This window comes from Haematobia irritans, chromosome 1 (genome assembly GCF_050003625.1).
Source record: "Haematobia irritans isolate KBUSLIRL chromosome 1, ASM5000362v1, whole genome shotgun sequence".
NCBI lineage: Eukaryota > Metazoa > Arthropoda > Insecta > Diptera > Muscidae > Haematobia > Haematobia irritans.
Genome location: NC_134397.1, coordinates 221,364,009 through 221,386,680, shown reverse-complemented (window position 1 = coordinate 221,386,680; position 22,672 = coordinate 221,364,009). Strand labels below are relative to the sequence as shown.

Here is a 22,672-nt window from a genome sequence, read left to right as displayed (position 1 = left end):
GCAAAAGGAAGGGGAAAGGTAGCAGATATTTTCAAGCACATAAAATTGTCAAAGTTCGCAAAGAATTATCTGGTTTGGCAAGCCATATGTACTTGTGGCTTGAAAAGCAGCATTTTCATAGCTTCCGGGACTGTCAACTAAGAAATTTACCTGAAAGAGTCTTTGATTAAACGTCTGCTGCCTTTCCTGAAGAAACACGGTTGTTCCGTACTGTTTTGGTCGGATTTGACATCTTGCCATTACGGTAAAAAGGCCATGGAGTGGTACGCCGCCAACAACGTACAGGTAGTTCCCAAGGACAAGAACCCTCCCAACACGCCAGAGCTCCGCCCAATTGAGAAATACTGGGCTATTGTCAAGCGGAACCTAAAGAAGACCAAAAAACTGCTAAGGACGAGCAGCAGTTCAAGGCAAACTGGCTTTCTGCGGCGAAGAAGGTGGACAAGGTGGCTGTACAAAATCTGATGGCAGGTGTCAAGCGTGAGGCCCGGCAATTCGGATTTGGAAAAGCGAAAGCTTAACTAAATATTTTTAATGAATTTTATACTAATTGAACTTGAAAAAGAAATTTAATTTGATTTTTTAAATAAACGATTTCACCGATTTACACGCGTTTTCCCTTGACCAAATTTTGACCGTATCACCCTTTATAGTGGTATATAAATATAGGAAAATGTTAACTAATATATGGAATGCATTATTCCTAATTTCTACGAAAATCACATCGTTCAAACAAATAAAAATGTCTTTGGCGCTATACGAAGTTCAACTTTCTTCACAATGAGTTCATTTTAACTTAAAGAAGGGGTCACTTTTTTCTGGGTGTAACGAGTTTGTCCTCCTTTTACAATTTCAATATCTGCAAATAAAACAATCATAAACAAATTTTTTCACAAAAGGTTAGCGTCACTGAATGTTACCTGTTAATTGAAGATTCCAAAATGAAGACGAATGAAGGGGTTGTTATTCTGTTTTCTTTCTTTATAAACCATAACGAACATAATTTTTTCTCACTAATTTAAAATAACAAATATTTTATATATTTTATTTGTTATTTATTATATTATTTTACTATATTATTTTTTAACAATCCCTCCGTATACCATAACAACGCTATTCCTACTAAAAAACAACCCACACGCAAACATATCGATGACAGGTATCGATTACAGGTAGACAAAAGAGATATAGGAAAATTTCCTATATTCTAACAAGTATGTTTCCTTAAGTTTTGAAAGGATTGAATACTTCTTAGTACGAATGAACTAAAATATTTGTCTATGTCAAGTGTTATTCGTATGTATGATAAGCTTTCTATAATAAAGGAAGTCAGAATTATCATTTTGTAAGAAATTTTATTAAATTTGAGGAAACTTGGTTTGTTGTCAGTGAATAAAATTTTCTTGTTCAGAAGTAAATTCTTATACCCAGCGAAGAAAACAGTATTAGTAAAATTCCATTCCTTATTCTAGTTAATGAACTATTCCTAACTGCTTTAAGTTAAGGATTTCTTTACTGAAGCAAGTAATTTTTATCATTTTAAACAAAAATTTAACTTAATGGAAATAAATTGGCTAAACTAAATTGATGAACATTTTTTCCTTTAGTTCCGAAGGCACTTTTTTCTTGGTGTACCAAATTTCAGCCGGATCGGATGAAATTTGCTTCTCTTAGAGGGTCTGCAAGCAAAATTTGGGGGTCCGTTTATATGGGGGTCCGTTTATATGGGGGCTATACGTAAAAGTGGACTGATATGGCCCATTTGTAATACCATCCGACCTACATCAATAACAACTACTTGTGCCAAGTTTCAAGTCGATAGCTTGTTTCGTTCGGAAGTTAGCGTGATTTCAACAGACGGACGGACGGACGGACATGCTCAGATCGACTCAAAATTTCACCACAACCCACAATATAAAGGGTGATACGGTCAAACACCCCTCATTTTGAAGGTGTGTGTGTGTAGAATGTTGCTCCTATTTTGATTTTGGAATTCACTCTTCAGTTGTCAAAATGCCGTCCAAGCAAGAAGAGCAGCGTATCAAAATTTTGCTCGCGCATCGCGAAAATCCGAGCTACTCGCACGCAAAGCTGGCAAAATCGCTAAAAGTTGGCAAATCAACCGTTACAAATATAATTAAAGTGTTTGGGGAACGTTTGTCGACAGCCAGGAAGTCTGGATCGGGGGGAAATCGAAAACCGCAAGCCGCTGAGACGACAAAGAGAGTTGCCGGTAGTTTCAAGCGAAACCCTAACCTCTGTCTCCGAAATGCCGCAAATAAGCGACTTACAAGAAGGTAGTGACTCTAAATCGCGATGATAAACAAAATACGAGGGCCAAAGCGCGATCCCGGAGGCTGTACACGACGATGCTGACGAAGTTTGACTGCGTGGTAATGGACGACGAAACCTTGACGTAGGTTTCGACTAGAAGCAGCTTCCGGGACAGGAGTTTTATACGGCAAAAGGAAGGGGAAAGGTAGTAGATATTTTCAAGCACATAAAACTGTCAAAGTTCGCAAAGAAATATCTGGTTTGGCAAGCCATCTGTACCTGTGGCTTGAAAAGCAGAATTTTCATAGCTTCCGGGACTGTCAACTAATAAATTTACGTGAAAGAGTGTTTGAATAAACGTCTGCTGCCTTTCCAGAAGAAACACGGTTGTTCCGTTCTGTTTTGGCCGGATTTGGCATCTTGCCATTACGGTAAAAAGGCCATGGAGTGGTACGCCGCCAACAACGTGCAGGTGGTTCCCAAGGACAAGAACCCTCCCAACACGCCAGAGCTCCGCCCAATTGAGAAATACTGGGCTATTGTCAAGCGGAACATAAAGAAGACCAAAAAACTGCTAAGGACGAGCAGCAGTTCAAGGCAAACTGGCTTTCTGCGGCGAAGAACAAGGTGGACAAGGTGGCTGTACAAAATCTGATGGCAGATGTCAAGCATGAGGCCCGGCAATTCGGATTTGGAAAAGCGAAAGCCTAACTGAATATTTTTCCTGAATTTTATACTAATTGAACTTTAAAAAGAAATTTAATTTGATTTTTTAAATAAACGATTTCACCGATTTACACGCGTTTTCCCTTGACCAAATTTTGATCGTATCTCCCTTTATATACTTTATGGGGTCTTAGAGCAAAATGTCGATATGTTACAAACGGAATGACAAAGTTTATATACCCCTATCCTATGGTGGAGGGTATAAAAAAGGTTACCTTGTCACCCTTACCTTGTTTCAATAACTCATACACACAAAAAATTTTTTTTCTGATTCAATCACCAAATTAATTGATCCAATTAATTTTTTAATTGAAATGTCTTCAATCACGAAAATGATAGTATCAATCACAGTTTTAATTGGGCATACAAAAAATTCTTGATTAAAGAATTAATTGATTTTTTCATCAAATTTCAATTAATTTCTTAATTGATTCAATTAAAAATTTAATTGATGTTGATTGCAAAACTCAATTAATTTATTAATTAAAAAAGGTAACTATTTTTAATTACTTTCTGAATTGACTTAGAGTTTTTATTTGGATTAACAAATGATTGTTTGAAATACATTTTTAATTAAAAATTTAAAAAAATCAGCACTTTTTTTAACTGAATTAGTCTTCCGAATTTGATTAAAAAGTTAATTGTATCAATTAATTTTTTAATTAAAAATTTTAAAATTGTCAATCATTGGCTTAATAAACTTAATGCTTCTATCATGATTAAAAAGTTAATTGTATCAATTAATTTATTAATTGAAAACATTTTCAACTTCAATTAACTTTTTAATTGGAAATATTTTGGTGATATTTATTTCTGTGTAATAAGCGAATGTCAATACTCGATCAATAATAATCAATCGCCATTGTAGAGCGATGCATTCACAATTCATCATTAATTGTAAATATTCTAATTCATTTCAATGAATATTATAGCTACAGTCAATGTCAAAATAATTTTATTCAAAACTGATTTCATGTATTTGAAAGTATCGTCTCAAATTGGTTCTAACAAATTCATATTTCATTGAATGTATCAATATAATTTTACAAATATTACAACATATGTTATATAATAATGTGTGTGTTTTTTTATATATTTTTTAAGTAAAAATATGTCGTATTTTGGTGGCATTTTAAGCGTAAATATATAATGTTCATAATCCATATATAATATATAAAAGGCATTATTTATGTATTACTTGTATTATTACTATAATTACAAATTATAATAAATTTATATGTGATATGTTAGAATTTCAGTCAGATCTAAGTTGAATTTTTTACTGTTATAGTTTTTTAAACATCACACAAATTAAACATGTTTCTAAAATCACAGATAATTTCGTTTTAAAAAAGTGAACCCTTTAGAGTACTAAACTACCCAGCAAAAAATTTGGAAGTTCTTCTAAAGGCACAACTTTAAAAGCACTTCCAAAAGTGTACTCCCAAGTATGTTCTTTATTTTAACTGCACAGGAAGTTCATTTGGGTCAATTTTTTATAACTCGCTTTTTTCATACTTTTAATGGGAAATTTAAAATTTTATTGTTTAAACTAGGTTAAAAACAGATTAAGAATTAATAAAATAGTGCACATTATTTAAATTTTGCCGAAAAAAAAGCTAAATTCTTTCTAGAAAAATTTTGAAGTTTTGAAAATATTTGATGTCAAACGTTCCAGATAAGCGTTATAATGCATTAAAAATCATAAAAAATTTTAAAAATTATTTGTTCGTCAAAAAATGGATTCGCACCAAACCTTAAGAAATTATGCAATTTCGGTGCAACAGCTGTTGAAATGGTGGACATCCGTCGTATGACAAACCCATATTAAATTCATTGCTTCTGCGTCAATTTTGCACCACTTCCGGATTCAAAAAGAACATTTTCACAACTCCAATTTGGAATGCCGTTTTGACTCTGCTATAAAAAGGAGGGCCTTTGTTACTGAGCTTAACATGGAATCGGGCAGCACTCAGTGATAAGAGAGAAGTTCACTAGATAGGGTCGCGAAAAAAAGTTCATGCAGTCACCCCCCAGTTTTGTAGCATAGTTGAAGACAATTTCAGAACACTAAAAGTTTTTTTTCCGTGCACCCTACGACCCCCCGAAATGCAATTTACTGTACTGTGACGTCATTTGAAGTCCGATCGAAAAGAAACGCATATCGTTGTTCATGGTTGATCAGGGGCTATATTTCGTGCATTGGTCATTTTTGACTCCAACGTCAAATTTGAATTTTAATTTTTTTATTTCGCTTCGTATACCCCTATGATGCCCATTTCTTATAACCATTATAAAGATCTTATCAAAATATGAAACTTTTGCTTTGGAAGTATTTAATTATATTCATAAACAAAAAAGTTACAGAGATTTTAAAAAGTCAATAGGTCACCCTACACCATCAAATAGCTTTTGCTGTGTTGTCATGATATCCGATCGAAACCACATGCACATCGTTATTCACATCTACGAAATTAATTTGAAAGGTATTTAATATACACAAACTGTTTATCTGTAAATTTCTAACCGTATCATTGTATACATACTCGTTGTGTGCACTACGGCATTTTCTGCGTTATGCAAAGTTCTTGTGTTTTTGCTTGAACAACTTGAGAGCCTACTGTTTTAAAATCTAACAATCAATCTAACAATAAAAGTAAGTGGTAACGGAATTGTGGAAAATTACGAAGATCGTTATGCTGCTTACACATTGGTTAAATTTCTGCCTTTCAACATCTGACTACGCCGTATTTTTTTTTTTTGCGTTTTCTTGTCATTTTCACAATGGTGAGCAATGTTGTCACATGAGTAAATACTTTAAACAAGAAAATATTAGATTAGATTTGAATTTGATTTGAGTACATTTCATGTTTATTAATTGTACAATTTTATTATGCGGCTAACAACTTTTTAGAATTAATTTATAACAAATCCTGTCTAGAATCAAGTTTACTATGTTGTTGGCGACTTTTAATTTTGGATATTATATAACCCAATCGTTTATCGTCTGTAACATGACTAGTAGATTCATTTTTAACACTTGCGGTGCCTGCTTTCTTTAAATATAAAAGGAATTCAATAACTTGATGATTTGTTGGTAATTTAGTTTTGTCGATAACCCGAGCTTCGAATTTCATTTTGTTTTCACTTTTTTCAAATACTATCAACAGCCTTCTCTCACAAAAATATGGACAGACTTAAGAAATCATGTAGCGAAAGTGTTTGTTAGATTTTTTGCTAGAAGAATTTGAGAGCCTACTGTTCTCAAATTGTTCTAGCAAAAACACATGCACTTTGCATAACGCAGAAAATGCCGTAGTGCACACAACGAGTATGTATACAATGATACGGTTAGAAATTTACAGATAAACAGTTTGTGTGTATTAAATACCTTTCAAATTAATTTCGTAGATGTGAATAACGATGTGCATGTGGTTTCGATCGGATATCATGACAACACAGCAAAAGCTGGATGGTGTAGGGTGACCTATTGACTTTTTAAAATCTCTGTAACTTTTTTGTTTATGAATATAATTAAATACTTCCAAAGCAAAAGTTTCATATTTTGATAAGATCTTTATAATGGTTATAAGAAATGGGCATCATAGGGGTATACGAAGCGAAATAAAAAAATTAAAAATCAAATTTGACGTCGGAGTCAAAAATGACCAATGCACGAAATATAGCCCCTGATCAACCATGAACAACGATATGCGTTTCTTTTCGATCGGACTTCAAATGACGACACAGCACAGTAAATTGTATTTCGGGGGGTCGTAGGGTGCACGGAAAAAAAAAAAGTTTTCGTGTTCTGAAATTGTCTTCAAATATGCTACAAAACTGGGGGGTGACTGCATCAACTTTTTTTTTTGCCTTAGGCCGTGACCCTACCTAAAGTTCACCACTGTGGTATCACATTGGACTGAAGTGCCACCTAACCTATTACACAGAAAAAAAGGTGTCTTGTTAATTTTAGGACCAGTTTAACTTCCACATAGTTCAAAAAATTTACTGTAATATAGTTCATTTTTCGTAACCACTGCGAAAATTAACTTAGCTAAAGGAAAACTTATAAAAATTCAGTAAATGTTTTTTAGTTCACTAACTACGAAATGGGACGGATTTTTCCTTAAATAAATTTCCAATACAATAGTTAATGCATCGTTGATTGTATTATAAAAAGACATAGGCAATATAAAAATCTTACTACGAAATGTGGACAATTTACTAAGAAAAATTTTTGTATGGAAAAAAATTTTTATAGTAAAAATTAACTTAACCACAGTACCGATTCGTATGGCGGCTTCCTACAGCTTATTTCGGCTTTTACTATAAGTTGGAGTATATTTCCTCACATTGAAAATTTTAGATAAAGTAGAATAAAAAGTAGTTAATTTAATCCTTGACGGGTGTATATAATTTTTTATGGATTCCTCGTAAATTTTGTATATATTTTACCTTATCCTATAGATAGAATACCAACTAATCAATAAACGTGATACTGGAAATTGAAGTGAGAAGAAATTATGAAATTATTGCATCATCTTTTTTTTGTTTGTGTTTGTTATTGCGATGATGTTATGGAATGTGTGTTGTTGGTATCTTTTGTGGTGATAGTTGTTTTGTTGCAATAGCGAGATCAGAAAGGGATCATGTGTGTGTGGAGTTGTTTTTCTTTACATATGTGTCCTTTATGACTATTTGTGTCTTTGAGTTTTATTGGTGCATTCAGTTCTGTTGATGCATTTATGAAGTGCACACGTGGTGCGCTTGCGTGCGGTATTTGTGTTTATTAATAAAAATACATTTATTTCGTAACATTTTAGAAACTGATAAGTGAATGGTGTGATGTAAGAGAAAACAAAAACACTTTATATTGATAAAAAATAAATAACTCTAAAATAAATCACATATTAAGAAACTGTATATTTCTATTAATAATTTAAAATTAGTGCGGTTTTAAATTGGTTTACATAAAAATATTCATAATGAGTGGTAATAAAATGATCTATATTTACTCTACATCTGGATCACAGTACAATTTTTTGAGTCTATATTTTTATGTTATAGCGAGTCCTTAAGGTGTTTACTAAGTTCGAGTTTAGGTGCTAAAATCAGAAATAAATCAGTAAGAAAAGTATAAAATTATACGCCTTCGATGCAAATTTAAATATAACTTGATGGAGAATAGCTCGAAACAAGTTTTTTATAAAGTTTATATTCTTTAAATGGATTACACGATTAAGAACAGAAAATCGTTTTTAAGCTTATGTAGAACGCTGTTTTTTAATTTAATATGATGAATTGTTTTCAAGTTATTCCTATATATATAGCGGAAGTCCCTTAATTTTGAACATAACCGTATATCTCAAAAAGTCGAGCTCTTAAAAAAACAAGTGTAAATTTGGATTCAGCAACCTCAAATTACTAAAAATTTGATATAAATTTTAAATGAACACAAAAACGGTTCAATTTTGTTCCCATGTATTTCTAAAGAAAACTAATCATGAAAAATTGGGATTTTAGCCACTAAACTCGAACTTAATATCCACCATAAATACTAAATGCTATATTGACAAGTGGAAATTATATCTAATTTTATAATATTTTTATTTCATTTATATTCTGAGAAGGATTTCAAAAATGTCCCATTTGTGCATGGATATGATTCCACTAATGTAGTAATTGGATGATTTTTTTCAATGTGGTAAGTTTTTCGTCCATTTGTAATAAAGCCAAAATTTCTATTTATTAAAAATAATTTTCATTTGCAGGATGACAGCAAATCTAATGGTATTTTTTGGAATCTTCTTACTGTTTAATGCTATCTAAGCTGATATCCCTATTGGCTCTAAGAAAATTCTCTTGTAAGTTAAAGATCAAAATACCATAGAATTTGATAATATTTTTATATTTCATATACCTTTTTAACTTCAGAGGCTTATGACGCAAATCCACACAACAAAAACTAGCGAAATCGGTGAAATTGGACAAAAATGAAACGAAAATAGCAACTTATGGCATATATCTTTCATATGGATAGAAAATGGAAATTGATATTAATTAGTTTCATTCTACTAACATAGAATATTACTCTTTTGAAGAAGCAATTACTAACTACGGAAAAGTAACAACATACAGCGTACAAATAAAAACATTTCTTTTATTGTATATCATAAGCCATAGTTTTATGTAATATAATAATAATTTTTTGAAATAAAATACTGGTAGTTATGAAAAATTGTCTTATATTGTACGAAAAATTTCTTAGTTGTATACAGGCTTGTTGTACCTTTAATTCCTAAATTTATTTACTTCTTTGAAAATTATACTGATAAATAGTTTATTTGAAACCAATTTCTAAATATAGGATTCCCAAAAACTTGTTCATTTTTCCGGATAGCAGGAATATTTTGAATGAGTGTAAGTACATTCTTCCCTCAGCGTAGTAAGAATGAACTAAAATACGATGCAATACATAAACTTATTTATAAGAAAATCATGAACTTATCTAGATGAAAAAAACCTTTGGCGCCAAATCATGGTCATTCTTACTATGGGTTAGTTCATTTTTCGTAAACAATAGTAAACTTTTTTTTCGGTGTATGTTTTGAGAAAGTTTCATCGACTTTAATAATTTTTTGCGGACGTTAGCTAAATGAACAAAAATGAGGGTACAAAATTATACACAAATGAAGATTAAGGATTTACTAAATTCGTATTTCCCACAAAATGGTTTAAGTAAAAATAATTTTACCACAAATGAACATTTTTGCAATTTTTTTTGTTTTCTCTAATTACGAAATTTTCTTTAACAAGTGAAAAAATTTAATTAATATGTCGAAAAATATTTACTTATTTTTGTGATATCGGCATGTAATCAATTTTAAAGCAACCTAAATATTTTTAAAATTCACCAAATTTTCTCTTGGCTTTAAGCTTAAAATTTTCCAGTGGCTTTAAGCTGCAAGCAAGGAAGCAATATCATATCATTTAAAATCTTCCGAAAGTTTTTGAAGTACAGCTGCAACCAACTTCAGGTTACTATCATGTCTAAAACACTTTATTTTACTGTTTACAAGCTTACAAAAGCATTTTGGTGTTTTGAATTCAGAAATAACCTTATTCACAATTGATTTTAAGCGTGATAGTGTAATTTCTTTATATTTCACAGAAGAAACACAAGTTCGATCGCCAGCATTTAAATATGAATAATCTTTTTCGTACCATTGCTAGTTAGCGTGATACTGGCATCGCCTTCTAAAAGTGGAGGAAAAAAACGCTAACAACATCAGAAATGGTCCGAAAAATGAAGGCCTGATTTGATCGAAATTCACGCCGCAGTAGCGAAAACTTGCTCGTGTGCTTTGAGTGAAAAGCGCACGAGTGCACGAAAGTGGCCAGTTAGAAGCCATTCTAAATTGAGCAGTTTTGTGAACAAACAAAATGTTTGGATTTACTTGCTTTACTTATAGATGTCAGCTGATAATTTCATCCGTAGGATACAAATAATCAAATATTATCGAGAAAACGGCCTAACGGCAGTATTGAACATTTCGGCCGCAGACATTCCAACAGGACTCAGCACCATTGCACTCAGCATACGTCAGTCAAGAATGGCTACAAAAGGAGGGCCCCGCTTCATTTCTACCGCACAATGGTCCCCAAAATCTCCGGATATCATTCCGTTGGTGCAGTTTGTGTCTTTAGCGCTATACGAAGTTCCAGACAGGTACGATTTTAGTAAAAGTTACTCATTTGAGAGACTTATGAACTCAATTTATGCTAACTTCTCCCATTTTAGGAAAATATGAACTATTTTATTTTTTAGTAAAATTGTGTACTACACTGAAAAAAAAATATTTAGGTGATATTAAAGATTACGCAACCTAAATTTTAGAATGCGAAATTTAAGAAATATTAAGGACAAATTTCTTTAAAATAATGTAATTTTAATTAAAATAAAGTTTATAATCTTTGCTTCAAAAACTTTTTTCATTAAATTTAGGACACAAATTTTGTAAATTTGCGACCCTCCGTTAAAGTCTCATGTCTTTGAACTAAGGTTAATTTTCCTTAAAGTAAAGAAACACATTTTTGATTTAAAGAAATTTTACTTAAATTAACTGCCCAGAAAAAATATGGAAGTTCTTCTCAAGGCACAACTTTAAAAGAACTTCCAAAAATGCTTTCCCAAAGATGTTCTTTATTTTAACTACACAGGTTGTTCATTTGAGTCAGTTTCTTTATAACTCGCTTTTTTCATATTTTTAATTGGAAATTTATTTTTTTTTTTTTTTCAAATAGGTTAAAAACAAATTAAGAATTAATAAAATGGTACAAATTATTTAAATTTAGCCGACAAAAATGCTAAATCCTTTGTAGAAAAATTTCGAATTTTTGAAAATATTTTATCACAAAAGTTCCAGACAAGCGATATAATGCATTAAAAATCATAAAAAATTTAAAAATTTTTTTTTTGTCAAAATATCACAAAATTTCTTAATTCACATCCAAACAAGCGATATAATGCATTAAAAATCATAAAAATTATTTATTTGTCAAAATATCATAAAATTTCTTAATTCACATCCAAAACACTGAATTCGCCTCACACCTTAAGAAGTGATGCAAATTCAGTGCAACACCTGTTGAAATGGTGGACATCCGTCCAATATTTCAAGCCCATGTTAAATTCATCGCTTCTGCGTCAATTTGGCACCTCTTCCGAATCCAAAAGAACATTTTCACTACTTTTCTGGCGACGCTTTTTTGCTGGGTGAAATATCGAAACTTTAGATTTAAGGTGGGTATTAAGTTCGAGTTTAGCCGCTAAAATCGTAATTTTTTCACTAAAGGGAAAACTAAATCACTAAAAATAGGCATAAAGTTATACATTTTTGTTTCAGATTTCATTATAACTTGATGGGGAATAACCCAAAGCAAATTTTCACAAAATTTGTTTCCTTAAAATGGCTTATTAAAGAAAAGTAATCATGAAAATATGATGATTTTAGCGGCTAAACTCGAACTTAATACCCACCTTCAAGATAAAAACTAAGATTTATTTTGAGGATTTAGCACCTTTGGTTTACAGCTTGTTTTTGGAATTAAGAAAATATCCGTTATAAGTTGGATTTTTAAACTTGCATTTGTTTGTACCTGAGTACCTTTATTAATAAACCGAAAAGAGAATGAAAATTTGATAAATGAGATATGTATCCTAATTTTAATTTTATTGATCCTAGATTTAAAGCCAGAGGTCGCTAAAAATTGTCTTTATTTAAAAAAATCGCATCTTTGGCTCGGAATCAATACCAAAATCCTTAAGGGAAGGTCAACATCTTTGGATTCAAGTAAACTTTTTTTTGAGTGTATATTTGTATACAATTTTTTCTTCATTTTTAGTTCACGTTCAAGTACGCACAAAATTATTAAAATAACGTACATTTGCTCACATTGGGCAATATTGTATTAAAATCATTTAGCTGATAGCCTAAGTAGCTAATGCTAGATTTTTCTCTATTATTCTTATACTAAAGGGTGATACGGTCAAAATTTGGTCAAGGGAAAACGCGTGTAAATCGATGAAATCGTTTATTTAAAAAATCAAATTAAATTTCTTTTTCAAGTTCAATTAGTATAAAATTCAGGAAAAATATTCAGTTAGGCTTTCGCTTTTCCAAATCCGAATTGCCGGGCCTCACGCTTGAAACCTGCCATCAGATTTTGTACAGCCACCTTGTCCACCTTCTTCGCCGCAGAAAGCCAGTTTGCCTTGAACTGCTGGTCGTCCTTAGCAGTTTTTTGGTCTTCTTTAGGTTCTGCTTGACAATAGCCCAGTATTTCTCAATTGGGCGGAGCTCTGGCGTGTTGGGAGGGTTCTTATCCTTGGGAACCACCTGCACGTTGTTGGCGGCGTACCACTCCATGGCCTTTTTACCGTAATGGCAAGATGCCAAATCCGGCCAAAACAGTACGGAACAACCGTGTTTCTTCAGGAAAGGCAGCAGACGTTTATTCAAACACTCTTTCACGTAAATTTCTTGGTTGACAGTCCCGGAAGCTATTAAAATGCTGATTTTCAAGGCACAGGTACAGATGGCTTGCCAAAGCAGATATTTCTTTGCGAACTTTGACAGTTTTATGTGCTTGAAAATATCTGATACCTTTCCCCTTCCTTTTGCCGTATAAAACTCCTGTCCCGGAAGCTGCTTGTAGTCGGCTTTGACGTATGTTTCGTCGTCCATTACCACGCAGTCAAACTTCGTCAGCATCGTCGTGTACAGCCTCCGGGATCGCGCTTTTGGCCGTCGTATTTTGTTTATCATCGCGATTTGGAGTCACTACCTTCTTGTAAGTCGATAGTCCGGCTCGTTTTTGGCTCGATGCACGGTTGTAGACGATACACCCAGCTTATTTGCGGCATCTCGGAGAGAGAGGTTAGGGTTTCGCTTGAAACTACCGGCAACTCTCTTTGTCGTCTCAGCGGCTTCCGGTTTTCGATTTCCCCCCGATCCAGACTTCCTGGCTGTCGACAAACGTTCCCCAAACACTTTAATTACATTTGTAACGGTTGATTTGGCAACTTTTAGCGATTTTGTCAGCTTTGCGTGCGAGTAGCTCGGATTTTCGCGATGCGCGAGCAAAATTTTGATACGCTGCTCTTCTTGCTTGGACCGCATTTTTACAACTGAAGAGTGAATTCCAAAATCAAAATAGGAGCAACATTCTACACACACACACCTTCAAAATGAGGGGTGTTCAGGTTTTTTAAATGCAAAATTGAAAGAAATACGTCAAGTTTATATTGACCAAATTTTGACCGTATCACCCTTTAAATAAATAAATTTGACAAGCATACTTTTCCTCTGTTGGTTAAACTACACTTGTAGTTTAGTCAATGCATGGCTTTAAGCTGAGATCAAAAACAACAATATTATTCTTATATTTACTATAAGTTTAATAAATAAATAAATAAATAATATTAAAATCAACTAATTTCTTTGAACTAAAATAAAGTTATATTGGCACTAGCGTCCCCGTTTTTGAGTGAAAAATCATCGATCATCTCAAGCCCGCCCCTTCGCCTGGAATAGGTCAACATACCGCAGAGTCACTTTCGTGTCGAGTATAATGGTTTGCGGCCGTGCCAGTCACCCTGTATATATTTAAAGTCGAAATCTATAGATTGAGTATGAAATCACATATCGAATACTTTCACATATTTAATATGTTTGATTTGCATAAAGCATTTAAAAGGGAGTAGGATTAATAGTTCAATTGTAACTTTATTTATTGTACGTTGCCAATGCTTTCGGTATCATTCTAATATAAATATTCAAAATGCATTTGTTGTTCCGTTGAACTTTTAATGTGAAAAGTAGTTTGACATCCTGAAATTACATACCAACCACCTTCATATATTTCTAAAATTAGATTTCCAAGCAAATATTGCAATAGGTACACACAAAAAAAATAATACATTTATTTTATGAATAGTGTTCACAAAAATTTTCCAAACACGGGATTCATAAATTATATGAAAACAATTCATAAAATCAAAAATACAGGTTTTCATTGACTATGAATGTGTACATAATATGAATGGAATTTTTAATATTACAAATGAAGTATACATTTTTTGTCATTGAAAAATATGTACCTTTACATAATATGTACTAAAAACGTCATGCATTATATGCAACATTTCTTTTAATTTTTTTCTCCTGATTCCTAATGCCTGCATAATTGGTCAAAATGTATGAACACATTTATTAAAATCCGCATTAAAGTCCAACCAGCAAAGAATATAATTTTATAATATTTTATATTATTGATAAACATGAGCACCAACGCCTCCAGTTAATATTGTTTTTTCGTAAATTTTTTTTACAGCAATAAAAAATTTCAAATCGCGACGGCGACTCAAACTGTACTGAAAAACTCAAATACATCAAACTCGCGTGTTACCTTCAAAACGTTATGTTTCGTTTTTTGTTGTCTCGTATTATATGCTTGTTTTGTATACATATGAGAGTAACTCTATGTTGTGGCTCTCTCACTCTAAGAGAAAACCAGTATTTTTGATACATTAAGTAAAATTTCGTTAATTTTATGAAACCGTCTCTATATATTATTAAACGATTCATAATTTCAAAACAAGTATTTATGAAAACAACACCCAGAAAAAAGTGCCTTCGAAACTAAAGGAAAAAATTTTCATCAATATAGTTTATCCATTTTATTTCCATTAAGGTAAATTTTTGTGAAAAATAATAAAATTTACTCGTTTCAGTAAAAAAATCCTAAACTGTAAGCAGTTAGGAATAGTTCATTAACTAAAATAAGGCATGGAATTTTACTCATACTATTTTCATCGCTGGGTATAAGAATTTACTACTGAAAAAGAAAATTGTATTCACCGATAACAAAGCATTCGTAAAAATAAACAAAAACCGAACTAAAACCAAGTTTCCTCAAAATTAGTAAAATTTCTTATAAAATGATAATTGCGACTTCCTTTATAATAGAAAGTTTTTCATACATACGAACAACACTTGGCATAGAAAAATATTTTAGTTCATTCGTACTAAGAAGTATGCAATCCTTTCAAAACTTAAGGAAACACATTTGTTAGAATATAGGAAATTTTCCTAAATTTCTATTGTCTACCTGTAATCGATACCTGTCATCGTAATCGATGTGTTTGCGCGTGGGTGTAATCGATATATTTGCGCGTCGGTTGTTTTTTAGTTGGAATCGCGTTGCTTTGGTATACGGAGAGATTGTTAAAAAATAATATGGTAAAATAATATAATAAATAACAAATAAAATATATAAAATATTTGTTATTTTAAATTAGTGAGAAAAATTTTCGTTTTTTTAAATAAATCTATCAATGTTCGTGATAGTGTATAAAGAAAGAAAACACCAGCAGAATAACAACCCTTTCATTTGTCTTCATTTTGGAATCTTCAATTATCAGGTAATATTCAGTGACGCTAACCTTTTGCAACAAAAATGTTTTACGATTTTTTATATTTGTAGGTATTGAAATTGTAAAAGGAGGACAAAATCGTTAGGCAGCAACTTATTAAAAGTGAAAAGTACAAGAAGAAGAAAAAGTGCGTTTTACAGTTGATAATATCACACGGAAATTGGAAATAGTGGAATAATAAACTAATATTTCAAAGAGATTCGATGCTGTTGATTCTTAATAAATATATTCAATATATTAATAAAACATGTCTTTTATTGAAGATAAAATTGCTTATAGAAATAAATAAAATTGTATTTAAAAACGAAGGTAAGCAGTTCTAATTATGAAGTAAAAGTTTTACCACAAATGTGTAAGATTTGTCGAAATGAATGAAAAAATTTCAATAAAATCATTCCATATATGAATTCAAATTAGTTAAATTTTTTCATTCTGTAGTATAGTGGTATATAAATATAGGAAAATGTTAACTAATATATGAAATGCATTATTCCTAATTTCTACGAAAATCACATCGTTCAAACAAATAAAAATGTCTTTGGCGCTATACGAAGTTCAACTTTCTTCACAATGAGTTCATTTTAACTTAAAGAAGGGGTCACTTTTTTCTGGGTGAATATATTGTTTTCATAAATACTTGTTTTGAAATGTAAGTGTACACACTTTTTATGAAAAAGTCCATAAATTTATAAAAATGTACAAATTTATGTTCAAATTCATATTTTATTTTTTTGTGTGTATAAGATTAATCGTTGGACAATTGTGACTTTATTTATTGTGATTATAGGCTTGGCCAGAGAGACCAAGAGTAGCGGCCTAAAATTTAACTAAAAAATTTTCCTTTAATTAACGAGTAATCATGACTATGGACAAATTTCAAATTAATCGCATTTTACAAAGTGTAAACAGTCTGTAATCGAAACTTGTACGTACATCGCACCTATTTTAAAAGACCATCAGACCATTTCTAATGGCCCATAATGGAAATGTGTTATTATTGGAATCGATTATGTAACACCTATCAAAATCTGATGTAATCTTTCAAGCAGAAATAGCAATTCGTATCACTTTACCTCAATATTATACTACCAACCAACCGCAGTCTCAATTGCCCATTAGAGTGCACTTGAACTCATTCATTTAATAACCATCAAATGTGCCTCATATTCCTCAAGTACAACATGACTGCCATCCATCCATCCATCGCATCCGTTTTTTTTTTTTATTTTTTGCTTTGTTACATGAACTGAATGAATCTGAAGAAGATGAATTTTAAAGATCTGATAAATGATGACCAACTACATATCGATCGATGATGGGCAACGAAGAAACTACCAAAAATCGAAAAAGCCAAACCACAACACTGTAAGCGATTATGGTGACGATGACTATGATGAAAACGTCTTAGTGATGATACATGCACATATTTTGAAAGTGAAATTTTGAAATTTTTTGTTTTTCGTTAAGTATCATTGCAAAGGTTTTGAGAAATCCCCAAAAAGAGACCACCAAAAACTCCATAGTTAGCCAATGTTTAGGAGAAACATAAAAGCACACTCACTTTTCGGAATTGGTTTTTTTAAGTCTCACATATATGTCGGTATACAAGTCAGTAAAATTAACCCTTAAGGGTTTTGGTATTTTTTAGTTTGAATGTTGAAAGACATTGAACGTCAATTGCAATCGCAAATTAGTTGTTGATCTATTTTCTCGAGTAATTTGAATTGCACTTAATGGTCGAAAATCTTTCAAAGTGGCAAGTGGTGAATGGGATTATGAAAAGGGAATTTTTGTGTCTAGTAGAGAGACCACACCAATAATCGAAGACTGATCATTTTCTTTTCAAGTTGGTATCACAGTTGCCATAGTTGGTAGAATTCTACCAAAAATTTTGACAAAATTTTCTATAGAAATAAAATATGGACACATTTTTCTAAAGAAATAAAATTTTGGCAAAAATTTCTAAAGAAATAAAATTTTGACAACATTTATTATGGAAATAAAATTTTGACAACATTTTTTATAGAAATAAAATTTTGTGAAAATTTTCTATAGGAATAAAATGTTGAAAAAATTTTCTATAGGAACAATATTTGGACAAAATTTTCTATGGAAATAAAATTTTGACAAAACTTTCTACAGAAATAAAAATTGGACAAAATTTTCCATAGAAAGAAAATTTGGACAAAATTTCCTAAAGAAATAAAATATTGACAGAGTTTCCAAAGAAATAAAATGTTGACAAAATTTTCTATAGAAATAAAATTTTGAAAAAAATTTCTATAGAAATAAAATTTTGACAAAATTTCCTAAAGAAATAAAATATTGACAGAGTTTCCTAAAGTTATAAAATGTTGACAAAATTTTCTATAGAAATAAAATTTTTAAAAAAATTTCTATAGAAATAAATTTTTGACAAAGTTTTCTATAGAAATGAAATTTAAAAAAAAAAATCTATAGAAATAAGATTTTGAAAAAAGTTTCTGTAGAAATAAAATTTTGAAAAAATTTTCTATAGGAATAAAATTTTGAAAAAAAAATTTTTTTAAATAAAATTTGGGCAAAATATCCTAAAGAAATAAAATATTGACAGAGTTTCCAAAGAAATAAAATGTTGACAAAATTTTCTATAGAAAGAAAATTTTGAAAAAAATTTCTAAAGAAATAAAATATTGAGTTTCCTAAAGAAATAAAATGTTGACAAAATTTTCTATAGAAATAAAATTTTTAAAAAATTTTCTATAGAAATAAAATTTTTAACAAAGTTTTCTATAGAAATGAAAATTTGAAAAAAATTCTATAGAAATAAAATTTTGAAAAAAGTTTCTATAGAAATAAAATTTTGAAAAAAATTTCTATAGAAATAAAATTTTGAAAAAAATTCCTATAGAAATAAAATTTGGACACAATTTCCTAAAGAAATAAAATATTGACAGAGTTTCCAAAGAAATAATATGTTAACAAAATTTTCTATAGAAATAAAATTATGAAAAAATTGTCTATAGAAATAAAATTTTGACAAAATTTTCTATAGAAATAAAATTTTGACAAAATTTTCTATAGAAATACAATTTTGACAAAATTTTCTATAGAAATAAAATTTAGATACAATTTTCTATAGAAATAAAATTTTGAAAAAATTTTCTATAGGAATAAAAATATGAAAAAATTTTCAATAGAAATAAAATTTGGACAAAATTTCCTAAAAAAATAAAATATTAACAGAGTTTCCAAAGAAATAAAATGTTGACAAAATTTTCTATAGAAATAAAATTTTGAAAAATTTTTCTATAGAAATAAAATTTTGAAAACATTTTCGATAGGAATAAAATTTTGAAAAAAAAAATCTATAGAAATAAATTTTGGACAAAATTTCCCAAAGAAATAAAATATTGACAGAGTTTCCAAAGAAATAAAATGTTGACAAAATTTTCTATAGAAATAAAATTATGAAAAAATTGTCTATAGAAATAAAATTTTGACAAAATTTTCTATAGACATAAAATTTTGACAAAATTTTCTATAGACATAAAATTTTGACAAAATTTTCTATAAAAATAAAATTTTGACAAATTTTTCTATAGAAATAAAATTTAGACAAATTTTTCTATATAAATAAAATTTTGACAAAATTTTCTATAGAAATAAAATTTTGACAAAATTTTCTATAGAAATAAAATTTTGACAAAATTTTCAATAGAAATAAAATTTTGACACAAAATTTTCAATAGAAATAAAATTTTGACAAAATTTTCTATAGAAATTAAATTTTGACAAAATTTTCTATGAAAATAAATTTCTTTCTTTTTCTCTGTTGGTTAAGCTAAACTTGTAATTTAGCCAAGCAAGGTTTTAAGATGAAATCAAAAACAACAAAATGATTGAAGAATAAACCAACAATAACAAAACGAAAAATAAAATTTTGACAAAATTTTCTATGAAACTAAAATTTTGACAAAATTTTCTATGAAACTAAAATTTTCTATGAAACTAAAATTTTGACAAAATTTTCTATGAAACTAGAATTTTGACAAAATATTCTATGAAAATAAAATTTTGACAAAATTTTCTATAAAAATAAAATTTGGGCAACTATTTTTATATAGATATACAATTTTGACAAAATTTTCTATAAAAATAAAATTTGGACAACTATTTTTATATAGATAAAAAATTTGGACAACTATTTGTATGGAGGTATAAAATTTTGACAAAATTTTCTGACGAAATAAAATGTTGACCAAATTTTTTATAGATATAAAATTTTGGCAAAATTCTCTATAGAAATAAAATTTTGATACAATTTTCTATAAAAATAAAGTTTTAAAAAAATTTTCTATAGGAATAAAATTTTGACAAAATTTTCTATAGGAATAAAATTTTGACAAAATTTTCTATGAAAATAAATTTCTTTCTTTTTCTCTGTTGGTTAAGCTACACTTGTAGTTTAGTCAATGCAAGGTTTTAAGCTGAAATCAAAAACAACAAAATGATTGAAGAACAAGTATATACGGCCGTAAGTTCGGCCAGGCCGAAGCTTATGTACCCTCCATCATGGATTGCGTAGAAATTTCATCTAAACACTGCCATCCACAATCGAATTACCTAAGTTGCGGTAACGCTTGCCGATGGCAAGGTATCTTAAAACCTCCTAACACCATCTTCTAAATTGTATAGAATAAAAATTTATAGAAATAAAATTTTCACACAAGTTTCTTTAGAAATAAAAATGTTGACAAAATTTTTTATAGAAAGACAATTTTGACAAAAATTTCTACAGAAATAAAATGTTAACAAAATTTTTTATAGAAATAAAATTTTGACAAAATTTTCTATAGAAATAAAATTTTGACAATGATGAAAATTTTATTACGAACCGAATAAAATTTTAACAAAATTTTCTCTAGAAATAAAATTTTGACAAAATTTTATATAGAAATAAAATTTTGACAACATTTTCTATAGAAATAAAATTTCTATAGAAATAAAATGTTGGTAGATTATTTTTGGCTCTAGTGGCAACCATGATTATGAACCGATATGGACCAATTTTTGTGTGATTGGACCAATTTTGGTATGGTTGTTAGCGACCATATACTAACACCACGTTCCTAATGTGAACCGGATCGGATGAATTTTGCTCCTCCAAGAGGCTCCGGAGGTCAAATCTGGAGAATGTTTTATATGGGGCTATATATAATTATGGACCGATATGGACCAATTCTGGCACGGTTGTTCAAGATCATATACTAACACCATGTTCCAAATTACAACCGGATTGGATGAACTTTGCTTCTCTTGGAGACTTCGCAAGCCAAATCTGGGGATCGGCTTATATGGGGCTATATATAATTATGAACCGATGTGGACCAATTTTTGCACGGTTGTTAGAGACCATATACCAATACCATGTACCAAATTTCAGCCGGATCGGATGCAATTTGCTTCTCTTTGAGGCTCCTCAAGCCAAATCTGGGGATCGGTTTATATGGGGGCTATATATAATTATGGACCGATGTGGACCAATTTTTGCATGATTGTTAGAGATCATATACCAACACCATGTACCAAATTTCAGCCAGATCGGATGAAATATGCTTCTCTTAGAGGCTCCACAAGCCAAATCTGGGGATCGGTTTATATGGGGGCTATATATAATTAAGGACCGATATGAACCAATTTTTGCATGGTTGTTAGAGACCATATACCAACACCATATACCAAATTTCAGCCGGATCGGATGAAATTTGCTTCTCTTTTAGGCTCCGCAAGCCAAATCTGGGGATCGGTTTATATGGGGGCTATATATAATTATGGACTGATGTGGACCAATTTTTGCATGGTTGTTAGAGACCATATACCAACACCATATACCAAATTTCAGCCGGATCGGATGAAATTTGCTTCCCTTTTAGGCTCCACAAGCCAAATCTGAGGGTCCCTTTATATGGGCGCTATACGTAAAAGTGGACCGATATGGCCCATTTTCAATACCATCCGACCTACATCGATAACAACTACTTGTGCCAAGTTTCAAGTCGATAGCTTGTTTCGTTCGGAAGTTAGCGTGATTTCAACAGACGGACGGACGGACGGACGGACATGCTTAGATCGACTCAGAATTTCACCACGACCCAGAATATATATACTTTATGGGGTCTTAGAGCAATATTTCGATGTGTTACAAACGGAATGACAAAGTTAATATACCCCCATCCTATGATGGAGGGTATAAAAATAAAATTTTGACGAAATTTGCTATGAAAATAAAATTTTGATAAAATTTCCTATGAAAAAAAATGTTTGACAAAATTTTCTATGTAAATAAAATTTTGACAACATTTTCTATAAAAATAAAATTTTGACAAAATTTTCTATGAAACTAAAATTTTGACAAAATTTTCTATGAAACTAAAATTTTGACAAAATTTTCTATGAAAATAAAATCTTGACAAAATTTTCGATGAAAATAAAATTTTGACAAAAATTTCTATGAAAATAAAATTTTGACAAAATTTTCTATAAAAATAAAATTTGGACAACCATTTTTATATAGATATAAAATTTGGACAACTATTTTTATATAGATATAAAATTTTGACAACATTTTCTAACGAAATAAAATTTTGACAAAATTTTCTAACGAAGTATTATTTCTATAGAAATACTATT

At 30.3% G+C, this 22,672-nt stretch overlaps 2 long non-coding RNA genes across 3 annotated transcripts; both read left to right on the top strand.

Annotated features, from left to right (window-relative positions):
• Positions 1-7,739: 7,739 nt before the first annotated feature.
• LOC142219487 (uncharacterized) lies at positions 7,740-9,241 on the top strand. 2 transcript variants are annotated; one of them, XR_012717599.1, is made up of 4 exons: positions 7,740-7,995; positions 8,631-8,707; positions 8,775-8,867; positions 8,938-9,241. It is a non-coding gene; the product is annotated as an uncharacterized LOC142219487 (long non-coding RNA). The 2 variants fall into 2 exon arrangements; XR_012717598.1 differs by having other exon boundaries at positions 7,742-7,995; positions 8,634-8,707.
• Positions 9,242-15,786: 6,545 nt separating this feature from the next.
• On the top strand, positions 15,787-16,246 carry LOC142219486 (uncharacterized). Its single transcript, XR_012717597.1, has 2 exons — positions 15,787-15,988; positions 16,051-16,246. It is a non-coding gene; the product is annotated as an uncharacterized LOC142219486 (long non-coding RNA).
• Positions 16,247-22,672: the final 6,426 nt, after the last annotated feature.